At 35.3% G+C, this 27,924-nt stretch overlaps 1 pseudogene across 1 annotated transcript; it reads left to right on the forward strand.

Annotated features, from left to right (window-relative positions):
* Nucleotides 1-8,193: 8,193 nt before the first annotated feature.
* On the forward strand, nucleotides 8,194-27,901 carry LOC143254363 (alcohol dehydrogenase class-3-like; annotated as a pseudogene). The gene is made up of 10 exons (XR_013030156.1): nucleotides 8,194-8,306; nucleotides 12,062-12,163; nucleotides 14,687-14,844; nucleotides 16,232-16,319; nucleotides 18,659-18,791; nucleotides 19,955-20,171; nucleotides 21,637-21,767; nucleotides 22,089-22,224; nucleotides 22,380-22,519; nucleotides 27,728-27,901. The product of XR_013030156.1 is annotated as an alcohol dehydrogenase class-3-like (transcript).
* Nucleotides 27,902-27,924: the final 23 nt, after the last annotated feature.

Raw genomic sequence — 27,924 nt, forward strand, 5'->3', positions numbered from 1 at the left:
CTTTCGTCACCCACTCAAAATGAAACTGAGTCGTTCACTCATCAATTATAATTTGAAATTACTTCTTTTACTACTACTCAAAGTGAAAGTAAATCGTTCATTTACTCACTCAACATCCCCGTTGCGCCAAACATGCTCGTCCTTTCAGCCGTGGGGGCGTCATAATGTTACGGTCAATCCCACTATTCGTTGGTAAAAGAGTAGCCCAAGAGTTGGCGGTGGGTGGTGATGGCAAGCTGCCTTCCCTATAGTCTTACACTGCTAAATTAGAGACGGCTAGCACAGATAGCCCTCGAGTAGCTTTGTGCAAAATTCAAAAACAAACAAACAAATACTCACTCAAACTTGAAACTGAGGGTCTTAGTAAAGCTTTGATCCTTGTCTCATTTACTGGAATGTTAATGTTTCTCAGTCCTTAAAAAGCCTTAAACAGTCTCTTTTTTTCATTTATACACCGAAACTTAAAACTACAATTTCATTCACTTATTAAAGCTTCAAAACATTTGTTGTTGTTGTTTTCAGGCGTGAAACATTTTCAACCATTTCTCTCAATTAATAAATAAACTTTGATTTGCATTTTTCAGTGACTGACAAATAATCTAATAAGTATCTTCCAGCCAGTCACTTAAATCGTGCTTTGAATTAGTCATAAATATATAATTTAACTGTAATAAATCTATAACTACTTAATTTAACTGTAATAAATACATAAATACGTAATTTAACTGTAATAAATACATAATTTAACTGTAATTCTCAGGCAGTTCGTAGTTCTAATTTTATAGAAGTACAGCACCGTTTCACTGTTTCAATCTTCAGTATCATTCGAAATAAAACAAAACCAGCCTGACCAAAATGTAATCCAATTTATCAACGTGTACATCAATATTCTATTGCAAGCGGGACGAAGGGGAATATCTATATCCCTGAACACCCCAGTTGTGAAGTCAAGTTCCTTTAAAACTAAACACCTGCCAGGGTTTTTTTGGTGTTTGTTTTTTCTTGCACAGTTAGAGAAACCATTGTAATTTCTACTACCTGCATACTTGTGGTATTTAAATATTGTTTGTTTGAAGTTAAGCACAAAGCTACACAATGGGCTATCTGTACTCTGCCAACCACAGGTATCGAAACCCGGTTTCTAGTAGTGCGAACCCATAGATATACCGCTGTGCTACTTAAGGGAGTATTTGTAAATCTGATTAAGACAATCCAAGTTCTTATCTCACACATTTTATTGCAAAATATCTCCTCCCTCCAATAGTAATAGCTTTCAAGCGAAATTATGTTTTCAGTAAAGTCAACAAGAAATGAAGCAAGAAGAAACGTGAAGTTAACAGAAGCTAAGTTTCAAGAGCAGTGAGTGACCTGGTAACTGACTGTCCAACGTAATTGGGATATATAATTTAAGCTTCTGCCTTTTAGGACATGTAATTTAAACCATTCTATACTTTAAATACCAAGAGCTGATATAGCTCCGGTGGGTTTGGTTTGTTTTGAATTTCGCGCAAAGCTACACGAGGGCTATTTGCACTAGCCGTCTGTAATTTAGCAATGTAAGACTAGAGAGAAGACAGCTAGTTATCACCACCCACCGCCAACTCTTGGGCTACTCTTTTACCAACGAATAGTGGGATTGACCGTCATAACGCCCCCACAGCTGAAAGAGCAATCATGTTTTGCGTTACGGGGATTCGAATCCGCGACTTTCAGATTACGAATCGAACGCCTTAACCCACCTGGCCATAAAGATTGACTAAATTACAAAGCGAGTGAAAAAATAGAATCGTCTGGTTTTCCAATGTTTTGTTATATATATATATATGCGCGTATAACCTATAATTGATAAATATATCTTGCAAAGTTTTTATAAATCTTATTTAAGGTGAATTAATTATTATTCAGATAAATAGTGAATCCTGTTAGAGAATTAATTGTTTGTTTGTTTTTGAATTTCGCACAAAGCTACTCGAGGGCTATGTGTGCTAGCCGTCCCTAATTTAGCAGTGTAAGACGAGAGGGAAAGCAGCTAGTCGTCATCACCCACCGCCAACTCTTGGGCTACTCTTTTACCAACGAATAGTGGGACTAGCCGTCACATTATAACGCCCCCACGGCTGAAAGGGTAAGCATGTTTGGCGCGACGGGGATGCGAACCATGGACCCTCAGATTACGAGTCGCACGCCTTAACGCGCTATGCCATGCCAGTCCAGAGAATTAATAAACACACACAGCCATAAAAGGTTGTAGTTACGTTGGATATGGATGTCTGAAATCTCGTGTTCATTAATAGCTGCACGCGTAACTCTAGACTGGAATTTGAAGGTCAAGTATATGCTGTGACGTCAGAAGATGGCAGCCAATATTTACTTATTCTAGATTATTTTGTTCCTCTCGATTTCAAACACTGACATAGGGTGGACTTTCTATTGGAGAAATGTAGGGTAATTAATTAATTAATTCTTTCTCACCTTGAATATATGTACATAAGTACTTTTTTTCTCCATTAGTTGTTGCTACCAAATCAACAATTTCACATTATATATTTCTGCAGTTTGACTTGTTTACATGGCCATGTTAATCTTTTTTCTATGAATTTAAAACTTGGATTTTCATATTTTTTTTTTACTTTGAGACTATTAAAATACCTATTAATATTTAATTTGGATTTTCATTTTTTGTTTTGTTTTTCATTTTGAGACTAATAAAATATTTATTAATAATTAACTTGGTTTTTAATGGTCTTTTTTACTTTGAGACATTAAGATATTTATTAACATTTAACTTGAATTTTTATTTTGTTTTTTACTTTGAGACTAATAAAATATCTATTAGTATTTAATTTGGATTTTCATTTTGTTGTTGTTTTTTTTTAATTTTAAGACTAATAAAAATTCCCGTCACAACAAACATGCTCGCCCTTTCAGCTGTGGGGTGTTATAATATGACGGTCAATCCCTCTATTCATTGGTAAAAGAGTAGTCCAAGAGTTGGCGGTGGATGGTGGTGACAAGCTGCCTTCCCTCTAGTCTTACACTGCTAACACAATGCGACCCTCGAATTACGAGTCGAGTGCCTTAACCACCTGTCCATGCCAGGCATTTATCTGTGTTAACGGTCATTAATTTTGAACTGATAGATTAGGAGAAAGCAGCTCGTGAGTAGTAGAAGCTATCGCCAACTTTTGGGCTACTGTAATTATATATCTGGACTTGACTGCCACTCCAATAACGTCCTCAAAGTGTAATGTGTGCTTTTTTGACAGTAGAGCATAAAACAGGAAAAGCTTAACAGATTCACGGTACTTAGGGCTACCCATAAGGCTATGCTCGACTCAATAACTGCTGTACCTTTTGAACAAATGCTTTTGTATGCTGTACATGGGAAAAAGTGATTTAAGATGTCATTTGGTTATTAGTAAAATTGTCATTTGTTTTCTGTTGATCATTTTAAATTAAATGTTGAAAGTACAAGTAAAAAAATAAAAGGAATCCTCAGTAGCTGCGGCTGTAATTAAATCTTAAGTCGGTCAAGAGATGGAGCTACTAGTTAAAAGTTTGAACTTCAGAGCTATTCTATGAGAAGTTATACCGCGGATGGTAAACTTTTATTACAGTTGCAGAGTAGTGGTTTATTTTAAGACGCCATCTCAAGAAATTACAGAAATCTATAATTGTCTAGGAAGGGTTAATAAGAAGATAAAAGTATAATAACATTTTTTTTGGCAAATTAAGTATAATAGTATTTTATGATTGCCTTTAGAGGGAGAAATCAAAATTAAAACTACACTGTGACAATAAGATTAGCGTAATATGACAAGATAATGTCGTTGCTCGTAATTCTAGTTCGAAATTAAGATGAATTGAAAATTTTCAAATAGTGGTAAAAAGCTAAGAAAATGAAGACACCATACGTCAGTTACGGAAAAGTCAAAATGTTTTGGCATTTATCCAGAAAACTGCGTAAGTATCGTGTTTTTAACTTTTCTTTCTTCACTTACCCGTTTGTTTTCTTCTTCTTTTCTTCCGAAAAATAAATAAAAATATGATAAACTCTACATTACTATTTAAAATAACACTTTTGATGTACAACAGAAAGTTGTGTTTATTTTCAGACTTTTCATCAGCGTACAAGCAATTCGTCTCTTACTTATAGGAAATAGTAAAGTTAGCCTTTTTAAAAATATAGATATAGCACAAAAATTAACGAATCTCCAATATTTGTATATCTTTCCATAAACAGCGCACTCGTCTGGTATTATTGGTCATCTTAACCTGTTAAAACAATCTGTTATTCTTCGTATTATTTTTTAGATTGGTACATTATAAACAAACGTGGTACTTTAATTCATTTTGTCCCATTATTTTAACATGTTACGTTATATCACATGACAGACATGTCCACTAAAGAACATACAACTTCGAAGCTGCAAAATATTTCTAGACGTTGAAACAACACTAATTGTCATGCGAAGATGGACAAATGGAGTCTCGACATTGGAACAACACTAATTTTCATGTGAAGATAAACAAATAGAGTCTCGATATTGGAACAACTTTAATGATTATGTGCAGATATGCAAAAGGAGTCTTGACATTGGAACAACACTAATGGTTATGTGCAGATGGACAGATGGAATCTTGACATTGGAACAATACTAATAGTTGTGTGCAAATGGAGTTTCGACATTCAAACAACACTAATGGCTATGTGCAAATGGAGTATCGATATTGGAACAATTCTATATGTAAAAACGGTTGGTATGGATAGAGAAAACACTATGTAGAGGAGCGAACAACGTTTCGACCGTCTTCGGTCATCGTTAAGTTCACAAAGAAAGAAAGAGGTTACTGACCGATAGCTAACCACATGTTTGAAGGCGGTTGTGTGATTGAGTGTAGGAATGTAGAGGGCGTGCTTAGATGTTGGATATATTTATTAATATAGGTTTAAAGGTGTTCCTTTGCATTGGTTTATATTGGGCTTGAGTTGTTGTATAAGTAAGGCTTCGTAAATTTTGTGTTTGTTTATGTTTGTTTCCTTATTTAGTATTTGAGTGTTTTCTATGGTTATGTTGTGTTTATTTGACTTGCAGTGTTCGAAAACGTGTGAAGGTGACTTTTTATGTTCTTTGAATTTGGTTCCATTTTTTCTACTTGTTTCTCCAATTTAAAATCGTGACAGTTATCACATTGTATTTTATAAATAATGTTGGTGTGGTGTTTCTCAGTATAGTTGTCACACAGTATAGATCTTAGTTTTGTGCCTGGTTTTTGAATAAATTTGGTATCAACTGGAATGTCATATTTTGTTAGTAGTTTTTGCCAAATGTTGGTTATTTTTCTGCTGATGTCGGGAATATATGGTATGCAGCCGTATATGGTTTCGTGATTTTTTTTAATCGTGGGGTATATTTACTTTTGTTGGTTGATTTTGCTTTCTGTCTAGATGTGTACGTATAATGTTTTCTACTGTTTGTGGAGGAAACTTATTGATGTTGATGAAGTATTGTTTTATTTTGTCTAATTCATCGTTAATTTTATCTCGTGAGCATAGTTTTATGGCTGTGTTTATTTGGTTTCTTAGTATATTGAGTTTTTGTTTTGTTTCATGTATAGTCCAGTGTGGGTGATTTTTCGGTGGATTTCTGTTTTAAATTGTGTATCGATTCTTGTAATTTTGAGGTTAAGAAATGATATTTGATTGCTTTCTTTCTGTTCACATGTGAAGTTAATGTTGGGATGTATAGAGTTAATGTGATCGAAAAAATTAAGTGTATGTTCTGTAGATATGAGTCCCGCAATCGTGTCGTCTACATATCCGTACCAGTATAGTAGTGGATGTAATGCTGTGTTAATTGCTAGTGTTTCAACTTGTGTCATAAAATATTGGCTAGAACTGGTGATACTGGGTTGCTCACGGTTAAGCCATTTGTTTGTATATAGTTATGGTTGTTGAACATGAAGCTTGTCTTCATCCTGGTGAATTCTATGAGAGTCGCTAATTGGTTGCTGGAAATAACTATTCATGGGTTAGGGTCTCGGATATAGAGTTCTAAGGCTATCTTGCAGGCTTCAGCGGTTAGAACTTTTGTAAAGAAGGATATAACATCGAAACTGTCCATTAAAACTTTATTATTAAGTTGATTAAGGTTATATCTGAAATTAAAAAGTCTTTGATGAATAAGCTGGCTGATCTTACATATTTGGAGAATGCCCATGCTATGTATTTACCAAGATTGTAATTAAACGATTCATATGTGACATTATTGGTCGTAGTGGACAATCTGGTTTGTGAGGTTTGGGGATGCCGTATATTTGTGGTGTGCGTGAGTCGGTCTTGCATAGGTAGGAATAAAGTGTTTGTGAAATTGTGTTGGCTTTTTTCATTTTTAGTAGTATTTTGTTTCGTGTGTCTTTGTTGAATTTGCGTGTATTGGTTTAAATTTGTTTGTGTCTGATAGGATGTTTTTCATTTTTTGAATGTATTCATTCGTGTTCATTATGACTATAGCGTTTCCTTTATCTGCTCTTAGAATTTCTATGTTTTTGTCTTGTTTTAGGTTTTTAATGGAATTAATGCCTCTTTTTTGTAAGATTGTTTTTTAGTTTTCTGTTTTGTGAAATTATGTTGACGGTTTTGTGAGAAAATTCTTTGAAAGAATCGTTTAAGATGTTTCTAGGTGTTTCTGGAAAATATAAATTTTTAATTTTTCCTGAGAAGTTTGACTGTTGGATGTCAATAGAATTTTTGAAGTTGTCTTCTTTCTGTTGGTTGGTTTCGGTTGTTTTTTAGTTGTTTTGTTTTCTGTAGAAAGTAGCACAAGTCTTCTGGCTAGGTCTTCTAAAGATGCTTTAATTTCTGAGGTTTGGATATACCTAGGTGCTGTTGCGAAGTTGAGCCCTTTGTTAAGTAGAAGCATCTCATCTGTGTTTAATTATCGGTCGGATCTATTAATTATGAGGTTAGTCTGTTTGTTTTGGAATTTCGCACAAAGCTACTCGAGGACTATCTGTGCTAGCCGTCCCTAATTTAGCAGTGTATGACTAGAGGGAAGGCAGCTAGTCATCACCACCCACCGCCAACTCTTCGGCTACTCTTTTACCAACGAATAGTGGGATTGACCGTCACATTATAACGCCCCCCACGGTTGGGAGGGCGAGCATGTTTGGCGCGACTCGGGCGCGAACCCGCGACCCTCAGATTACGAAGTGCACGCCTTAACGCGCTAGGTCATGCCAGGCCTATGAGGTTAGTCAACGGTTTGTTGTGTTGGTGTCTTTTCTGTTGTTTGCATCTTAGTTTTCTCTAGTTTTTTGTTGTGGCAGATCTTTTTGTCCCTGTCATTCCTAGTGTTGATTTGGTTTGTTTCGTTGTGTAAGTCCATAAGTCTATTTTTAATGCAGCATGCCAGTTGATGATCTAGAATCATTTTTTGTTTTTGTAAGTCATCTAGTTCTTTGTATTTCATGTTCAACATGGCTTTAAGTAGTTTTTTTCTGTAAATTTTGGATAATGTTTGTGCATTGATTAAATTTCTTTGATAGTTTTACATTTACAAAGTTAGGGGTTAGTTGTTCCTTTCTACATTGTTGAATGAAATAGATGTCAACAGAGGACTCTACCGAGTGCTTAGTAAATTGGCGCCTTGTATGTTGTATGTTCTAACGTTAGGCCCCTGTTGTGTGTTTTACTGAGTACAAGCAAAACTACCCGTCCTCAATGAAGGAAAAGTTTAAGTTAATATATCAGTCGAAATTAATTCATGGACTTTAAAGAGGTTAATTGTGCTCTTGGTTTCGCTCAGAGCCGACCGCGAAAAATAATTTTTCAGCATTTCATTCACGCTAAAAAGGTGCCCAACAACAAGTTTATTATTTAAGTTAAATGTTAAAATGTGAATGCTAACGTGGTTAATTATTAACAGTTTAATATAGAATATCCTGCTTGCGAAAAAAAAGTTGGTATCGGCATTATTCATGACTGTACTGAAGTCATTTCAGAGGTGAATGTTGATAAAGTGTAATTGGAGTTTTACTGAAATGAAATGTTTCGTATGAAGTATATCCAAAAATTTTAATTCACTAACTAACTAAAAAATGTCACCGGTTTTCATATTGATTACTATTGGTTTGTTCGAGATACGCGTTTATCGTTAACAGATGATTTCGTGGAAGGAAACTTACTGCAGTATTTTGTTTCACCTCAGAGTCACGTGACGTTTTGAAGGAATAGTTGTATATAAACAGCGGACACGACATGTTTCGAGACAGTGGAACAAAAACGTTAGAAAATGACAGGCAAGGTATGGTTGTCTTTGTGATTAAGGTTCTTAGGAAATTTGAAATTAAAGCTTAACCAGATCTACTGATTTATTCTAAGTATTTGATTTCTTGTTTCAGGTTTTTAACTCTTCTTTTACTAAGATATTAAACAGATGTTTATGACCGCCGTGATATATATGTTCTTCTCTTATTCGTATTGAATAACTCTATGTAACACAATTTTTACTTTTTCTTGTTCCTGGGCAGAAAGTGTTATTTCGCAATTGCTTATGCCTAAAATAAATGGAAAAGACCTATTTTTTTTCTTCAAACTTTGCTTTTGTGATATGGGAGCGTATAACGAAAACATGATGGGAGACAAAATTTGGAGGCTGATACGTGAAAGTGACTTACATTACAGTCGCAAATCTCGAAAAACTGCTCACTTCTAAACATTTTTGTATAACTTTAGTATAAATACATGTAAATCTTGATTCATATGTTGTTTTATTCAGACCTTATGTAAATGAAAATGTGCAAATTTGCCCGTTTTCACATAGCAAATAGATTAATTTCTAAATTTCATTATCCAGGTCAAAAAAAGCAAAGTTTGAAGGAAATAATGGTTATTTTCTGTACTTTTACAACGTAAGCAATTAATAAATAACACATACTATCCAGGAACAATATTTGTGTTGCGTAGTGTTATAAATCAGTAATGAGTTAAAAGAATACCTGATGGACGAACATGTTACTCCGCTACTAAAGTGGCGTTAAAAAAAAAAGTTGCTTTTACGAAACAATACAGAAACCGTATTGTTCTGAATCATGTAAAAAATACATTACCGGAAAAAAAAGTTTGTATTTGAATCGTTAACTAGTATGTATAGAGAGGTTTCACTTTGCAAAAAGCAACGTCACCTTATTGTTCAATAATATACTTTGAGTTGTAAAAATTAAAGCACATGATTGTTAAGGTTTACTTTACGCTTAAAATTTATAATTCTCAAGTTAAGTATCAAATCATCGTTTAAAAGGGTTTTTCTTTAAAAAAACAAACTGCAACTACACAGTCATAAATTTATATGTAAAGCTTATTGTCGTTGATTTTTTACTGATCGAGGAAACAAACTAACAAAAATACAACACTTTCCAACAGAGTTGTTTGTTTTTTTGAATTTCGCTCAACGCTACATGAAAGCTTCCTACTCTAACCATCCCTAATTTAACAGTGAAAGAATAGAGAGAAGACAGTCAGTCATCACCACCCACCGCTAGCTCTTGGGCTACTCTTTTACCAACGAATAGTGGGATTAACCGTAACATATAACTCCCCCCACTGCTGACACGGCGATCATGTTTGGTGCAACGGAGAGTCAGACCCACAACCCTCAGATTACGAGTCGAGTGCACTAACTACCTGGCTTGGACGGGCTTTCTTCCAATTTGATAAACAGCAAAATCTTTCAGGAAGGGCCCGGCATGGCCAAGCGTGTTAAGGCGTTCGACTCGTAATCCGAGGGTCGCGGGTTCGAATCGTCTTTACACTAAATATGCTCACCCTTTCAGCTGTGGGGGCATTATAATGTTACGGTCAATCCTACTATTTGTTGGTAAGAGTAGTCCTAAATTAAGGGTGGCTAGCGAAGATAGCCCTCGTATAGCTTTGCGCGAAATTCAAAATAAAACAAACCAAACAATCCGACAAATCGTCTCTTACTGTCTATACTACGACGTTGGAAACTGTCCACAGAATTAGCGGACACCGAAAAATCGAAACGTTTTCCTTACATATCGTCTATTCCTGTTTTTTGTACGATATTACAAACTGATCACGACATTAGATGCAACGGCCCGGCATGGCCATATGTGTTAAGGAGTTCGACTCATAATCCGAGGGTTGCGGGTCCGAATCCCGGTCGCACCAAACATGCTCGCCATTTCAACCGTGGGGATTTTATAATGTGACGATCAACCCCACTATTCGTTGGTAAAAGGGTAGCCCAAGAGTTTGGCTTTGAGTGGTGATGACTAGCTGCCTTTCCTCTAGTGTTACACTATTAAATTAGGAACGGCTAGCGCAGATAGCCTTCGAGTAGCTTTGCGCGAAATTAAAAACAAACAAACAAACTTTTCAGGAAATATAAAGCTATTAACCACAAAATTGTACAGAAACTCAAAAGTAACAGTTTTGTTCATTTCATCATTTACTGCTTACGTTTGTTTGTTTTTGAGTTTCGCACAAAGCTACACGAGGACTATGTGTCACTAATTTAGCAGTGTAAGACTTGGACTACTCTTTTACCAATGAATAGAGGATTAACCGTCACATTATAACGACCCCACAGCTGAAAGAGCGAGCATGTTTGGTGCGACGGGGATTCGAACCCTCGACCCTCTGATTACGACTGAAACGCCTCAAACCACCTGCCCATGCTGGGCCCTACTACTTACGTAGCCGAGAATAAATTAGAGTATCTGCTTAGAAAATACAGTTTCTAATTTGAGTTATTTCTTCAATTTCTATCCAAAATTTAAAATTTTTCTAGTACAGTGAAGTATGTCTAAAGACGTTTTTCCATTTATTTAGTATAATTAAAAAGAAATGAATGTTCAAAAGTTTATAACAAGGAAAACTGCTCTCTTTATGAACTAAGTTACCCTCCTCACTGATTATGCAATGCTAGGCTTTCTAGTCGAATGGTTAGTCTAACTAAATTCGTTGTGCAAGTTCAGAGTATGTTTAATCACGGAAGACCTCGAAATCGCATGTCAAGGACACAAATAACTCTATCCTTTGGTAAGAAAGTTGTCACCTCGTAATTCTTTCATACTTTGAAAACAACTTCGAGTTTCGCAAGGCGCAACTCGGCAAGAAGTTTTTGCTGTGCGTAGGTTGGCCTGCGCGATGCCCATACGAAACTGCGTTCTAACACTGTTTACACTATAAAATCATTTCTTTCTCTTTTTTTTTCTTTTTATATGTTAACTCTTAAATCTGTTACTTTTAAATTCAGGCTTTAATTTATATTGTAAGATTAATAGAAACAATATTATTTTTATTTTCAAAGTGTAGCGACCTAATTAACTCAGATTACGTCATCAAAAGCTTAATATTTATATTTCATTTCGGTCTTCTTAGTAAAGCAAAAGTACAGAAACAGAAGGGGTGATAGCTTGACAGAGAAGATTCCTCCTTTTTTTTTAAAGTTATTTTCAGTCCTAGCAGTTTATTTGTTTTTGGTTAAGCTTAAAGCGACACAGTACACTATCTTCCCTGTGCCCAGCACGAATACTGAACCTCTATTTTTAGCGTATATTCCTTTAGGGCCTCTCGGGGCACCACTAGCAATAACTCGAATTTTTTGTTGTTAGCAAACATACTTTAACGATATAGGGAGGGACAATGGTAAAGGGGTAGATTGCTAGGTTTAAAGCCACCAACAAATGTGCCTTAACTTTCTTTTAGTCCTCACATCCAGTTAACAACGCTTACTTCTATACTTGTTATATTTCCTATATTCAATGAGTGTTAACATAGTTCATATTAAGTCCCCAAGGTGGAAAATACTAGAACTTGTTATAATCTGGGAAATAGAAGAATCCTAAAAACTTGTTAATAAAGAGTTTAACGACAAATTTATACAAACAATAAATGTACAAACCTTCTTTCAATTATTACGCAGTAATAGCTAATTTTTTTCGTTAGGCTATAGAATCGTTCACATTTTTGTGTAACTACATAAAAAAGGACAATTTTTTGAAAATAAATGTCTTTTTTTTTGACATTCTATAGCCAATAAAATGTCGAGCTGCTGTTGCATGGGAAGCAGGGAAACCGCTCTCCATAGAAACCATAGAGGTGGCGCCACCTAAAAGTAAAGAAGTTCGAGTCAAGGTGAGATAAATATTCATCAAGTTATTTAACTGATTTAGTGTTCCAGTGCTGGGTGATTTGTGATATGTAATAAACATGTGGAATCAGCTAAGAAGACAACCCAAATTACAGTGCTTTCACGGAAATGGAAATTTTTGGGAAAATCAGACGAATGAAGGGAAATATTTCATAGGGAAATGTGTGAGGGGAAAATATTATTAAATGGGATGCTCGGATATAAATGTAAAAAAAAAATAAAAAAATATGATTTTCGTATTAGGCCTATTATATTTTGTTTAACAAGTAAAATAATTATAATCATTCTTAGCCAACTTGAAAAAGGCTTTCACACCATGACAATTGTTTTTGCAACGAATAACTTTTATAGTGTGCTGACCATTAACGTGTTTGTATTCCAGCTGCCCTTATGAGGTCTAGATTGAGCAAAACGCGTCGTCGGAAACGGATATGACGAATAAAAATTGGTTGAAATACTACTGTTACACACTCTTCTAGCCTTTAAATACCCAAGGAACGAGACAAAATTAATGTTAAAATATAGAAGGCATAATACTAATGTCTCATGACAATTATGTTATGACTTGGTTATTTTTAATGTTGTTTTCTAGTAAGCATTACTTATTAGTTGATGTGAGTAGCTTAATTTCCATATGCGTGGTTTATAATATAAATATCAAACATATTTAATAAACCTACAACAACTGTAAGGGGGGATAACAGTCATCATTACAAACACAGGCGTACAGGAAAATTTTCAGAAGGGGGAACTGTATAGTTTTTGCCCGAATGACCATATGTACTGCAAACAAGGGGCTACTGCTCCCAGCCACTACGCCTATGATCACAAAAGAAAAGAACATTTATGTATGATAACTTTGTATTTAACAGTGTTTTCACGGGCTAGGCACCAAAGATTTGGACCGTTTGGCAGACCTTAATATCATTCTGGAATGAGCTAAAACTATTTTAGTGTTTTAAGGTTGAACTAAAATTCCACACAAAGTTTTGCGAAAAAAATCGCAGATTTAGTGACGCTATCTCAAGTTTCTGACTTCCACCGTACACAGTAACAAACTTAGATGATGTACATGTGGTGTTGTGTTGTTGACTTACCCACTCGGTCTTTTGGCTCAATCGATGAAAGCGCCATCTAGCTCTTTTAAAAGTTTGTTCTCCAATCTTCAATCTCTCTCATCGACTAACACAACAGTACAACCTTTCTCTGGCAGCTTGTTGCACATTGTTGGCAGATGATAATAGTTTTTTTATCATCATATTTCTTATAAATATAATTTCCAATCACATTCATGAAACGACTTGGATCTCCTAGGAGTAACAAGATATGTACAATCCTTAATACAGTCGAGCAGAGAACGCTAGCAATAGATGGTTCTTGTCAAGAACACTGAAACTTGATGTCATCCGTCGAGCTTCGTGGGTTGAGACATTCGACTCGTAATCTGAGGGTCGCGGGTTCAAGTCCCCGTCGCACCAAACATGATCGTCCTTTCAGCTGTGGGGGCGTTATAATGTGACGGTCAATCTTCCTATTCGTTGATAAAAGAGTAGCCCAAGAGTTGGCGTGGGTGGTGATGACTACCTGCCTTCCCTCTAGTTTTACACTACATAAATTAGGAACGGCTAGCGCAGATAGCCCTTGAGTAGCGTTGCGCGAAATGCCAAAATAAACAATCTTTTCTTCTATTAATGTTGCTTTATCGAAACAAGATCTGTACACTTATTCACTTAATATTGATGGTATGTCGATATCTGTATTTTTTTTTTACACCTTTTTCACAAATGGTGCGAAAATCAGTTGCTTTTTATTTTGTTTTTAATGAGGTTCTGGTAAAGGTGTTAGTCAATAAAGAAACAATCTGAAGTGATTTGAAAAAAAATTAGGTTCTCTAAAATCATAGGCGCCTGGTTCGTGGTAGGAAAACAAAAATGGAATTCCACAAAATGTAGAAAACAACGAAAGACACGCTATTACGGGAAGGAGGCGGGGGAACTGCAAGAAATATACCAAGAGGTAATGGTGTTACTTTGTGTCGCTCCAATTATACATCAAATTGCAAATGAAAAATGTTTAAGCAACGGAAGATTCATTGAAATCCAAATAAGATGGTTGTGGGGATGGTTATCAAGTAGTTGTGGGGATTGTAGGCCCCCTTCAGCATAAGTTTTATCGAGCTAAATTAGAAGGTTATGATGTAGTTTGGTAATATATTTTACTTCAATACAGTAATTTAGTTTTTAAACTATCATAGTGGTTAAGTTAATATTCCAGAATAATTATTATTCGTAAGGTGTGTGTTTTTCTTATAGCAAAGCCACATTGGGCTATCTGCTGAGTCGACCGAGGGAAATGGAACCTCTGATTTTAGCGTTGTAAATCATTAGACTTACCACTCTAACAGCGGGAGAATATTCGTAAGGAGAAGGCTACCATGTCCAGTGTCAATTTATAACAAAGACTTCTAATGAGTTAAAATTTCATTCTTGAACATTCCATCTGTGTAGATCGAGGCTACAGGAGTCTGCCACACAGATCTCCACATGAAAAATGGAGTTGATCCAGGTGTCCCTACTGCCAAAGCCAACTTCCCCCTGTATCCTTGGCCACGAAGGTGCTGGAATAGTGGAAAGTGTCGGAAACGAGGTGACAAAAGTGAAGCCGGGTGAGTTCAACCCGTTACTTTTATATTCACAAATGTTGTAAAAGATTCAAAACGAATTGGGTTTACAGCAATACTTGCGATAGAAACGGATAAAAAAAATGGAAATTACAATTATTCAATTGATTTACTACAGATACATAAATTATATTTTAATGGTTTACATAATTAACAAACCTTTCAGCGCAAAGCTACTCGAGGGCTATCTGCGTTAGCTGTCTGTAATTTAGCAGTGTAAGATTAGAGGAAAGGCAGCTAGTCATCGCTACCCACCGCCAACTCTTGGGCTACTCTTTTACCAACGAATAGTGGGATTGACAGTCACTTTATAACCCCCTCACAGTTGAATGAATGAGCATGTTTGGTGTGGCAGGGATCGAACCCACCATCCTCAGATTACGAATGCCAGCGCCCCCTAACCACCTAACTATTTACGTAAAGGAGAGCTTAAGGGGAACGGATGCTAATTTCTTAAATAAGTCCTTTTACACATGTACATCCTTGTCTTTTAGGATAATGTTCGTTTCAGTCGAAATGAATATCAAAAAATTAAATTACTTTAAGCTTTCTAAGTAAACTCTATTTTATCCATGAGAGAGCTCACATGGATTGACAATGTGGCAATGTGTTTAAAAGAATGTTTTTGATTTTCATCTTTGGTTTAAAGCGTTGTCTTTTCACTAATAACAACCTATTTATACACGTCCCTGTTTTCGAAAATCAAATCCACTGACCTCTGTACTGAAATGCATGCATTTTGCATTGACTGTTGTCTCTTGATGTCAAGCGGTAGCCATGTCGTTAGTCCCTTAATTGTTAAGTGTAATCGCTTTAATGTTTGTTTGTTTGTTTTTGAATTTCGCGCAAAGCTACACGAGAGCTATCTGCGCTAACCCTCCCTAATTTAGCAGTATAAGACTAGAGGGAAGGCAGCTAGTCATTACCACTCACCGCCAACTCTTGGGCTATTCTTTTACCAACAAATAGTGGGATTGAACATCACATAATAACGCTCCCACAGCCGGGTTGAATTATCTGTAAATATTTCATATTTTTCAGTTTCGCCTATCCCAATTATTAGATCTTTCTTATCACTTCACTGCATAAATCTTACTTTATTTGAGAAAACCAAACATGTACATTTTGAAAGCAATAATCGTAACATAGAACTTTAAATTTTATTATTTTCTTTTCATCATAATAACCCTTTCCAAAGAGTTGGCAGTGGGTGGTGATGACTTCCCTTTGGTCTTCCACTGATAAAGTAGGGACGAATAGCCCTCGTGTAGCCTTGCGCAAAATGGAACCCAAACACTTCCAACAGAAATATTTAAAATGACATAGAATTTATCAGCTGGCGAGTATATTTCACATCATATCTCTCTTCCAGGTGACCATGTTATTCCATTGTGGTTGTCAGAATGTCAGGAGTGTTCCTCGTGTCGACGACCCGACAGCAACATATGTCCTCAGCTCAGGTAGACAAACTTTTTCTTCCTTAATTGTTTGTTTTTCTACCCTCGGGTGAGTAAAATGGAACATAAAAATTAGCTATTTCTCAGGCACTTAACTAGCTATGGGTGCTTTCTATGCAGCAAAACTGTCTTGCGATCAATTTTACGCACATAAAACTTGTTTTTTTTCATATATTATGCCATAGGCGTAAAGGTGATTATTCAGTTTTGCACACTTCTGACGAGATTACTGTGTAAACATATAACATACTATTATAGATATACGCACTAACAAACAACATAAAATTACACTTTTTTTACTACTGTAGCAATGGTTGAATTATACAGTGTTACATTTTAACTGGCGCGGTTGTGCATTTATGATGCGTATATCTGTAATAAAAATGTTTTATTTTTACGTATAAATTGTATTAAAAGGAGAATTTATCACACGTAAGGCCCAGTACGGTCAGGTGGTTAAGGCACTCGACTCGTAATCCGAGGGTCGCGGGTTCAAATCCCCGTCACACCAAACATGCTCGCCCTTTCAGCCGTGGGGGCGTTATAATGAACGGTCAATCCCACTATTCCCAAGAGTTGGCGGTGGATAATGATGACTAACTGCCTTCCCTCTAGTCTTACACTGCTAAAATAGGGACGGCTAGCGCAGGTAGCCCTCGTGTAGGTTTGTGCGAAATTCAAAACAAACCAAACCTGGTAATTCATTCTCTACGTAATTCATTCTTCTATAAAATATAAGAAATATGTGTTATTTTCCTATTTTATCGGTTATATTAATACAAAAAAGTATAGTTATGGGAAGCAATTGGCATACAACCGCTTGCAAGTAATTCTGATGTATAAATACAAGTGCAATTCAGTATAAGTTTCAGAATACACTCGGCTACCCGATGAACGAAAAGATCCTAAGAATTAATTAATTAATCGTGTTTTGACGGTCTCGTTGTTGGAAGATGAGCTGGAAATGATCGCTGTTCACGGTAATTCGGAAATATCGAGAAATAATAACTTCTACACGACTTGGACTCCTAGATCCCGTCTAAGATACTTCTTGTGCTACGAGGACAAGTGTTAATCAGCTGCTTATTTTAGAACATAAGTGTACGTGTAATTACACACCATGTGTAAAACACGTTCAACAATAGTAAACTAGTTAGATGGAAGCCATCTTTACACCAGGCAAGACTGTATGTCGGCAACAGTAGCAATCGAAGGCGCTTTCTCACCCTCCTGTCTTTTCGAACAGTATTCTTTTTTCTTCTGACGAGTCCAGACTTTAACATTTCTCAAACAGTGAGTGGATCACCTGCGTTTGCATTTCTTGGACACGTCAGTCTGGCTTTTATTACTCGAAGATCTCTCGTTGAACCGCCTGTAAACCGCGATAAAATACGGATATGCTTCTGTTTTGAACAGACGGTGCCATATGGTTGGTAGCTGGAGCTCGAAACGTCACAGTTCTCGAGAAAATATTCCATCTGTTTATTTTAACAGTTAATTTACCAGATGAAGTAGTGTTCGATGGGTGTGCCTACTCATTCAGCCAGAGTCACAAAATGGTTATCTCAAGGTCAGGTTACTGTCATTTTTCCCGTAGTCAGACTAATCGTTTAATTTTGAGTTCTACAAAGTATGTGTGGTCTGTCCTTGATAGATTCACGTAAAAAGATTCCCCACACACATATATATATAAAAAAATAATTGTAGGAACACTTCCATCCTGGTTCCTCTATAGGAGTGGGTGTTTATTTTTATTTGCTCAGGTTTCAGATTTTGTAAATACGGTGTATAACCATATTCAAGTCAGGTTCCACTGCATTCCAGAATAGTGTTATAATTTTTTTTCATTCTCGTTCGATTGATAAACGGACAGCCTTTCTGGAATTAGTGTCTGTTTACTTATTGGTAGACTATGTGTGTGTATGTACATATAGATAATGGCGAACCCTTGGTCCTGTTTCCTGTTATTGGAAAGCAGGAATGTTATACACTATTCTGTCCGTGTATCAAAATTAACGAATAAGTTAAACAATCACAAAATTTCTTTTTTATATTTTTATTTGTAAAAGAGATAACTGACCGATAGCTGCCCACATGTTTGAAGGGAGTTGTGTAACTGAGTATAGGAATGTAGAGAGTATGCTTAGATGTTTGATTATATTTATTACCTCTCTCTTTCTTTGTGAACCTGATGATGACCGAAGGAGGTCGAAACGTTGTTCGCTCCTCTACGTAAAAATTTTTCTCAACCCAAACCAGCCGTTTTTACATATATATTTTTCTCTACAAGTAGGTTCTCTCGTCATCACTGATTTTATATATACACATTCTACTTGTTGCAGTGACTCCCAGTCACGAGGAGTGATGCCTGATAACACCACGCGGTTCAGTTGTAACGGAAAACAGATTCACCATTTTCTGGGTACCAGTACTTTTTCTGAGTATACAGTTTTACCTGATATTGCCGTCGTCAAGGTAAGCACAGTGTTGCAATAAGAAGTGATATAAACATTTCGCAATTGTGCATTTTAGTAAGCTTACAGTGCGATGGAATGAAGACAGTTCATCATATGTCTGTGGATGTATATAGGTGACTGCTAGCACCACCTGTCTGTAATATGGTTTATATCTTATCTTTAAGGTTTTGAATATTTAAACCAAGCAAGCTTGACGAAATATATGTCTAAAAGCTACGTTGATTTATTGTCTATGCAAGAAAGGTCAGACAGACTATATGTAAAACAATTCGTGTTTGTTAAACCTTACCAAAGTCAGCCGTATTGCTAATTGGAAAAGAAACAGGGGGGCGAACCAAGTACAACGTTATCGTAAACAAGAAGTTAAGCCTAATCGCTTCCCATACTGGTTTGGTTCTGGGCCATTTATTGATGATTTAAATATAATTCAAACTCAAACCAATTAGGGCTAATTTTGTTACGCTCTAGGTAATGAGAAAATATATCCTAACCTTCCTTTTCCAGCCTTAATAAACTCAACCTCAACTTTGTCTTATATATTTATTTATTAACTTTAGTTTTGTGGGAATAATTTTCTTGCCTATTAACGATGAAAGTGTTTCTGCTAGAATGTTCTCCTTAACAACATTTATGTCGCAGATATGGTGAACATTAACTGTACATGTTTTTAATTATACTTTTATAATATATTTGTATCAGGGCTATTGGTTTTTTAACACTACATTCTATACAAATAATGTTCATATGTGTATCGCATCCCTGCCAACATTATTAGCTCTATATTGAGGGAAGGGCCTCATTAGCAATAACGTGCAAGGTTTAGTTGCAATGCAATTATACATTTTTCCTTATAAACGAAACAAAAGACACGAAGTTATTGAGTCCATCTGAATAAAGAATGTTGTGTTCAATATGTAATGGGTCTAATAACACATCTCATAATAAATTTGTTTAATTATAATGTTTCGTCAGTTTAAAAAAGGTGTTCATACCATAATTGTTGTGGATTATTTCATTTAGGTGTTGTAGGGTAAGTGATGTCAGGAAGCATTATTAATACGAAATTTCCTGTAGTTCTTACGTAGGATTTGTGTATGAGTGGTTTAATTATTTTGTTCTCATACTATGTAAGGCTATAAAGGATGTAATGTTACATGGTAGGTGAACCCTAACGCTGCAATGACAGACATATGCCTTATTGGTTGTGGTTTTACCACGGGCTACGGTGCTGCAGCCAACGCTGCGAAGGTAAAACCCGGGTCAACCACTGCTGTTTGGGGCCTGGGGGGAGTAGGACTGTCTGTTGTAGTAGGATGTAAAGACAGTGGAGCCAGCCGCATCATTGGTATTGACATGAACCCTGACAAGTTTGAGAAAGGTAGGAATATAAATTTCGTGGACGTGGTTGATTTTTCATAATATCCTATCTACTCACACCTGTGACGCAACAGTTCTAAAAATATATTTTATTTGATTTTTAATATGAAGTGAGACCGAACCAAGAATACACATTAAATTCTAGAAACTGCCCCTAGTTAAAATTTATCACAAAGCAGTCGTTAACTTTAGCAGAAACAGAATATAACATTATTTTTGTTAGCTTTTTTTCTTTTTGGCAGTTTTTGTCACCATGTTATCTAGAATTTTTTGTCAGACAACACTGTGTAATATTTAGATTTGAGACATAACAATCAAGTTATCCTCTTATTTGACCACTGAGCTTAAAATAATTTCAAAATTTATCTTCCATAAGTCCCTGTTTAAGAAGCTTGTCGTTCAATGCTGTTTTCTATTGTTGTTAAATGCAAAGCTATACAATAGGCTAACTGTGCCACGAATATTTAAGTCTTGGTTTTATTGAGGCAATGGTGAGCCAGTATACTGAATTATAGATAAAAGACACTATGAAATTACATTCATAAATGCAGTATAATAATTTAAAATACTAGTTTAAACGCCGAAAGAATGTGATGTATTGAAAATAAAAAAAAACATATGTAGTCAATTTAATTTTGATTGTATTTTTTAGTTCTCCCGAGTTTCAATAGTTCACCGGCTTTAAGTTTGAAACGGTTACTGTTCTAAGATTTACAACAGTAACATAGTAGTGCTTATTAACTGTATATCAATAAAATATATTGAAATAAAAAATCCCATTAAAATCAAACATTTCATATGATCTAAAAACTTAAGTTTGTTTGTTTTTGAATTTTGCGCAACGCTACACGAGGGCTATCTGCGCTAGCCTTCCCTAATTTAGCAGTGTAATACTAGAGGGAAGGCAGCTAGTCATCACCACCCACCGCCAAATCTTGGGCTATTCTTTTAGCATCGAATAGTGGGATTGATCGTCACATATAACGCCCCCACGGCTGAAAGGGCATGTTTGGTGTGACTGGGATTCGAACCCACGACCCTCAGATTACGAGTCGAGTGCCTCAACCACGTGGTCATGCCAGGCCTCCTTAAAAGTGATGAAGCTAAGAAAATGAAATCTCCAATAGGATTATTTTCATTTCGATTTATTAACAATTTAGTTTAATAGTTGTCATCAGCTTGTTTTATTTAAAAAAAAAAAAACTGGATTAAGATTTTAATAAAATCACACAGTTCCCACATAAATAAACTGAAACCGAGATAATTATCATTTGTTTTGATAATTTCATGTATTTAAGTTTAGTATTGTGAAAAACAGTGAACTTTGTCGAGAGGGAGGCTCAGTTTATTTATGTCTGTTGTTTGTACAATAATTATTTATCTTTGCTTATTTTTACTGGAACAATACATACATACATATATATATTTTTTTTCTTTCTAATTATTAAACGGTCCCTTTCTTACAGCTAAACAATTCGGATGCACAGAATGTTTGAATCCAACAGATTTTGACCGACCAATTGAAGAGGTTTTACATGAAATGACTGGAGGTGGTGTTGATTTTACATTTGAATGTATTGGAAACGTGAAAACGATGGTACAAGAAATTCACGTGTTTGATATATTTTTATATCTTATTTGGCTAAGTTGATTAAGTGTACTGAATGGTTCTATATATATATATAATTATATTCTAGAAATAACATGTATTGGGGATAGTTTTAAAAAAGCTATGGAAAATACAATTATGAACATCATTTGTATCTAAAAGCAGCCTACAATTGATTATTGTGCAATGAAAATATCAAAAACGCCTTAGACTGGTAAATTACTCAGATATGTCTAATGCATTACAATTAAAATAAAGAACAAATCCAGAACCATTTTTAAAATATATTTTGTTTTTCTTAACTCGTAGAGATCAGCCTTTGAAGCGAGCCACCCAGTGTGGGGAGTTGCGATGATTGTTGGAGTTACAAGAGCTGAAGAACAATTGGCTTTCCCGCCTTACAAGCTGTTGCTAGGCAGAACCTTGACGGGAAGTTTCTTTGGAGGTAATCAGATTATACTGTACAGTCGTGTTTGAAAGTCTAACTACAGACCTCTGAAGCAGGTGTTAAAATTGAATTACGTTCTTCTATACTGTATTGTATGTTTTCAACAGTGTGGGTAATTTTAATTACAAAATAACGTACTTTCCAACTTCCAGGATACAAAAGTAATGTGGGGGATCCCCAAACTCGTAGATCGCTACATGGAAGGAAGTATCCCCGTAGCGGAATTAATAACACACACCATTGCCTTTGAAGAAATCAACAAAGCTTTCGATTTGATGATTGATGGGAAATCGTAAGTATACTGTAATGATAAAAGTTACTTCACAATATTAACTTCCAGCAATAAACAAACAAGCCAATGGATTCTTTTCTTATGAAAATAATTCCAAAAAACAAGTTTTGTTCTTTTAAAACTTATCAAAATATAGGGTCATTCATCCACATATTAAAATCATAATTACTGGCGGGCAGCTTAAGTACAGAGCCGTGTTCCATTCCCGAAATAAACAAAACAAAACACAACAAATCTCTACATTATTCGGTCTGACAAGAGTAGCCCAATGATCGGGTTGATGACTAGTAGCCACCTTCACACTAGTGTATAACTTCAAATACTAAAACGTCTACACAGATGTTCCCTGTAGCTTTGAGCGAAATACAACACACACTAACAATATATAATTATTACTAATCATATGATGTGTCAAGCAGTTGTCCTGTAAATGGTACTGTCATATGATGACTAATGTGCAAGACAATCGGTAAAAACGAATATATCCAACTTTGAAAGGGGAGTAATAATAACATTAGATACCTAATCAATCTTTTGAACGACTGTTAACAACACTTATCAGTAAATCAACAAAGAAACTATTTCTATCAAATGTTGGTAACAAACCGCCAGAAGAAATTGCAGAAACTAGCGGAGTACATTAAACGTCGCATTATGCTTTTAATTCTTCGGTTTTCATTCAATAAACCACTAACTGTAACAAATTAAGGATATTACAAAATCAACTTGCTTCGGATCACAAAGAGAAAGCACGAATTCAGTTGTGTTTGTGGCCAATGAACTTGATCCTAGTTGTCCGATTTCTCCAGAGTAAGTTTTAAGATAATTTAATGGAATTGTGGAAGGAGATAATTCGTTTGGTTCGCTTAGAGAAGCAAATAACATTATGACCACTATTGCTAACCGTGTTATTTCTATCCTGATAGTCAAAGATGATAATGTTGTAATAGATTGGACTGCGGTAAGAACGTGCCAATAACTCAAGCCACTTTCTAGCCCGACATGGTCAAGGGGTTAGAGCGCTCGACTCGCGGGTTCGAATCCCCGTCACAAACATGGTCGCCTTTTCAACCGTTATAAGGTGAGAGACAATCCCACTACCTGTTGGTAAAAAAGTAACCCAAGAGTTGGCGGTGGATGATGACTAGCTGCCTTCCCTCTGGTCTAACACTGCTAAATTAGGGACAGCTAGCGCAGATACATTTCGTGTAGCTTTGCGCGAAATTCAAAACAAACCAACCACCTTTCAACTGTACTAGCACTTCATCCACATTCATGCACAAGTATGCAAACATATACACAAAATCTGAAAGACTCTTGCATAATGCACTAAAATATTTCAATAAGAATAACTTTATGTGGGATCTCGACAGATACCATGTACGTGATGTAAATAGTCCTAAATACCTCTCCACTTTTAACATTTATTTAAGGAATATTGCACAAGCTGGCCACATTGCACTAGACACTTAATCCTCGTTTTTCTTTTAATGATCCTAAATTTTCTCATTATTATTATTTTTATTCTTTATTTTATGGTTACTACTAGTAGTAGTAGCATTTTCTCCATGGAGAAAAACAACAAAAGGAAAAGGAGAAAAATACAAAAAAATATATATATATATTAAATGAAAATAAAAAAAATATGTATATATATGAAAAATACAAAAAAATAAAAAAATTACATAAAATGTATTAAAATAAAAAAAGGAAGAAATAATTAAAGGAAAAAAAAACTTTTCTTGTGCGTCCATGCATGGACTGTGCCCTGAAATGTGCCTGAGTATGGTGTTATACTTTTACTATGGCCCAAAGCTATTATAAAACAAATCCCTGAAAGACAGACGCAATCAACGTTCGGGAGGGAGGAAGAGGTCTAATGTACCTGACCCTCCTGGGTATTTAACATCAATACCCAAATACCTACTCAGCGAGACTCGACTCTGTACTAGCACACGACCTGGCTGGACATTTTTTAAATTTGGTTTAAAGTACGGGATTATCATAGTTCAAGTTTACCAGCTGTCACAATATCTTAGTCTAGGGTTTTACTTGTTTACTGTCCTTAGTCCTATCACTTTTACAAACGTTTAAAAAATGGGGTCGATCTGTATAAAAGAAAAAATAGTACATTGTAATTTTATCTATTTGTTTACAAGTTTCTCAAAACTTCTAAACAGTATAAAAGCATAGTCCAAACTAATCAATTTATTATCTCACCAGAACTTAGACTTCTACACTAATATCAAAATTGACTATCTATTAGTTATATTTTATATGGCAATAAGATCACATATCAGGGTAATTTATATATCTCAATTTATCATAGTTGCAGAGATGCCAACTATTTCAAATGATTTTAGACAGAGCCCGTTCAGTATGCTTGAAATCATTTTGTCATCTTCACAACCCAACATTTTTACAATGACTGTGGTTCTAGCACAGCCATATTTTTTCGCTATATCGGAGTCTTAAAACATTTTTCTGAAAAAGATGTCCTACATGATCGGCTACAGCTAGGGGTAAATTATGAGCAATGACAAATTGCCTGAACATCACTTCTGCATTTATGGTTTCATATTCTGAATTTTTACTCATAAATGTCGTTATCTGAATCGTTTTTGTCTTCACCTCAGCCTTTTGTTGGTGAGATTTTGTATGTCTGGAACACTCGTTTATCCTGCCATGAGCCACAGAAAAATCGATATGACAAACTATACAAAACACACGACTGTCACTGACTTTTGATCAGATATTTTGCACTATACTCTTTCCTGAATTTTTGATTCAGTTTTATTAGTCCTTTTAGATTTGCTAGAAACAAGACAATCTGGTGAACGAGGATTTTTTTTTCCATCTTGTGAACGATCGCATTAGAAAACGAGAAATACCCACCTACGCGAGCGCTGATTGGCTGACAAGCACTGATGACGTAACTATGGATTTCCTTAGGTATCCAATACGGAGAAGCACCGCACTCAAAATATTGCTAGACGTTGGAGATATTTTTCATTATTTCAAGCACAACCATTATTATCGCAAGTAGCCATTTGGACTGTCTTTTATTTATTGTCAAAATTTATTTGTATCTCACGAGATATTTTATTTTGACCCCTTTCAAGCCCTGGGGGACAATTTATCACTTTATTGTACAGGTCTATATAATAATTTGGGAGTTGCAACAAGTCGTAATATTTGTATGAGCGTATAGTCGTAATGTATACACCAAAATTGCAATAATTACGCTCAAATGATAATGGTTGGCATCCCTGCAATTGTGTAAACTTACTCAATTTTGAAATCAAAGTAATCTTTTCACGAAATTAAGTTAACGGAACCAAGTGTCCACTTCCAATGCTAACACTAAAAAGTGGGTAAAACCAATATAAATTTAAGTCTTATCATCTGGTGCGAATAACTTTTTACAAAAACTATTTGATGGACATTAGCATCAATTAACCATAATGTAGAAAACTAGTCACCATTAACGCCTACTTGAGAGCTTTTTATTTTTTTACACCAATGAAGAGTGGGATTGACTAACATAACACTCTTACGGCTGAAAGGACAAACCCGCGACCCTCAGATTGCTAGTCAAGCGCCCTTATCACCCGACCAGATATTTTGAAGTACTTGTTGGTAATATACAAAATTAAGACTACAGGGCGAGATCAAATTGTTTGCATTCTTTGTCAGCATATTTTAACCTTACATACAGTAACTTTTTTTTAAAAAAATGTATTGTAAAACTAACAATTTATATAATTTCTTGCTCAATCCAAGTCCTTGAAAACGAGTTCTTTACACCAGGTCAAATTCAACATTATCGTTAAATCACCATCCTAAGATGGAAGGGTTTGGTTTGGAAGTTACACGAGGGCTACATCTGTGCTAGCCATCGATAATTTAGCAGTGTAAGACTAAAGTGAATGTCACTAGTCATCACCACCCACTATTACCAACGAATAGTGGGATTGACCGTGACATTATAACGCCACACGGCTGAAGGGGCGAACATATTTGGTGTGATGGGGATTCGAACCCGAGACCCAAGGATTACGAGTCGAGTGCCTTATCCGCCTGGCCAAGATTAAAGGGAAGAGCAACCGTAGTGAGTTCACTGGATATGCTACAACTGCAAGACATCCTTTTAAAGCCCATACTTCGATATAAAATGGCCAATTCTGACATTAGGCACAAATTATAGTAAAAGTGGTCATGACAATGTTTCGTTTTAATGCAAAGAAACAAATTGGGAATCTTGTGTCCACCAGGGGGAAAGTAAAAATAAAAAGTAATACCAATTGTGTCTCCACGATACCTTTATAAAGGTGGCTTTATAAGCATTGGTTTTCATAATTATGACCGAACAGGCTTTCTTTAACCCTACGGAAAAATTAAAATAACTAAATAAAGCTAAGTATATTTATTTATTTACTGGTGTAGATAATAGGTGTTTGGGAGGAATGATATTTTTTACTTATAGTTATGCAAGTTGTAATACCACAGAATTGAAGGTAAAATCCATTAGGGATTAATAAGATTGTGTGAAAATAAGTAAAACGAAATATATTAGATGCTTATAATCTCCATAAATGATAATGGACCTTTAGACCCACAAGAAACTTTAACACGATTACTAGCCACCATTAATATCAAACAATGGTTTCAGATGCTTTAGAAACGTAAGAACAGTAATTAGCTTTATTCATAATCAGGTTGATTTTGTTTAATTACGATGAATGTAGCCTACTTTGATCAGAAGTATGTATGGATAAGTAATTATCAAACTTTAGTAAACAAAGAACCTCTTTTAAGCTTAAAATTTTCAGACTCCCATACCTATTGTTTGTTTGTTTTGAATAAAAAAAAATATGAAAAGCTGTACTTTTAATGTATACAAATTTATAGGCTTATGTCAATCAAGACATTAATGAAAGACTGGAATTCTGATTTGATACAGAAAATATTGAGTTACTAGATGGTACCCTGATTGACTGACTACTAAAGCTGAGTTACTTGTTTACTAAAAGTTACTTTATTTAAAGTGTTGTCATAAACGTTAAAACAATAACCAAAACTCGACAGGAAAGAGGTACTCTCTAGTAGTCTCAAATATTAAGTTTACTTTGTAAAACATAAAGACTGATATTTTATAAATGGAAACAGTTAAGAATGTTATTAAATAATACCTAATCATATTTTTAGGATTCGCACCGTTGTCAAGTTCAACTAGAACAAGGCAGCTTCCTACTAGTACTCTTGCTTATGACAAAACACTTTATAAAGTATCCTAGGGCATTAGTTTGTAGCCTTTTCAAATAATTTTTTTTTTTTGCTGTAGTCTTTTTCAAAGTTGCAAAATAAAGTTGATCTAGAAAATGCTAAGTGTACTTGTCAAATGC

The sequence above is a fragment of the Tachypleus tridentatus genome, chromosome 6 (assembly GCF_004210375.1).
Source record: "Tachypleus tridentatus isolate NWPU-2018 chromosome 6, ASM421037v1, whole genome shotgun sequence".
Lineage (NCBI taxonomy): Eukaryota > Metazoa > Arthropoda > Merostomata > Xiphosura > Limulidae > Tachypleus > Tachypleus tridentatus.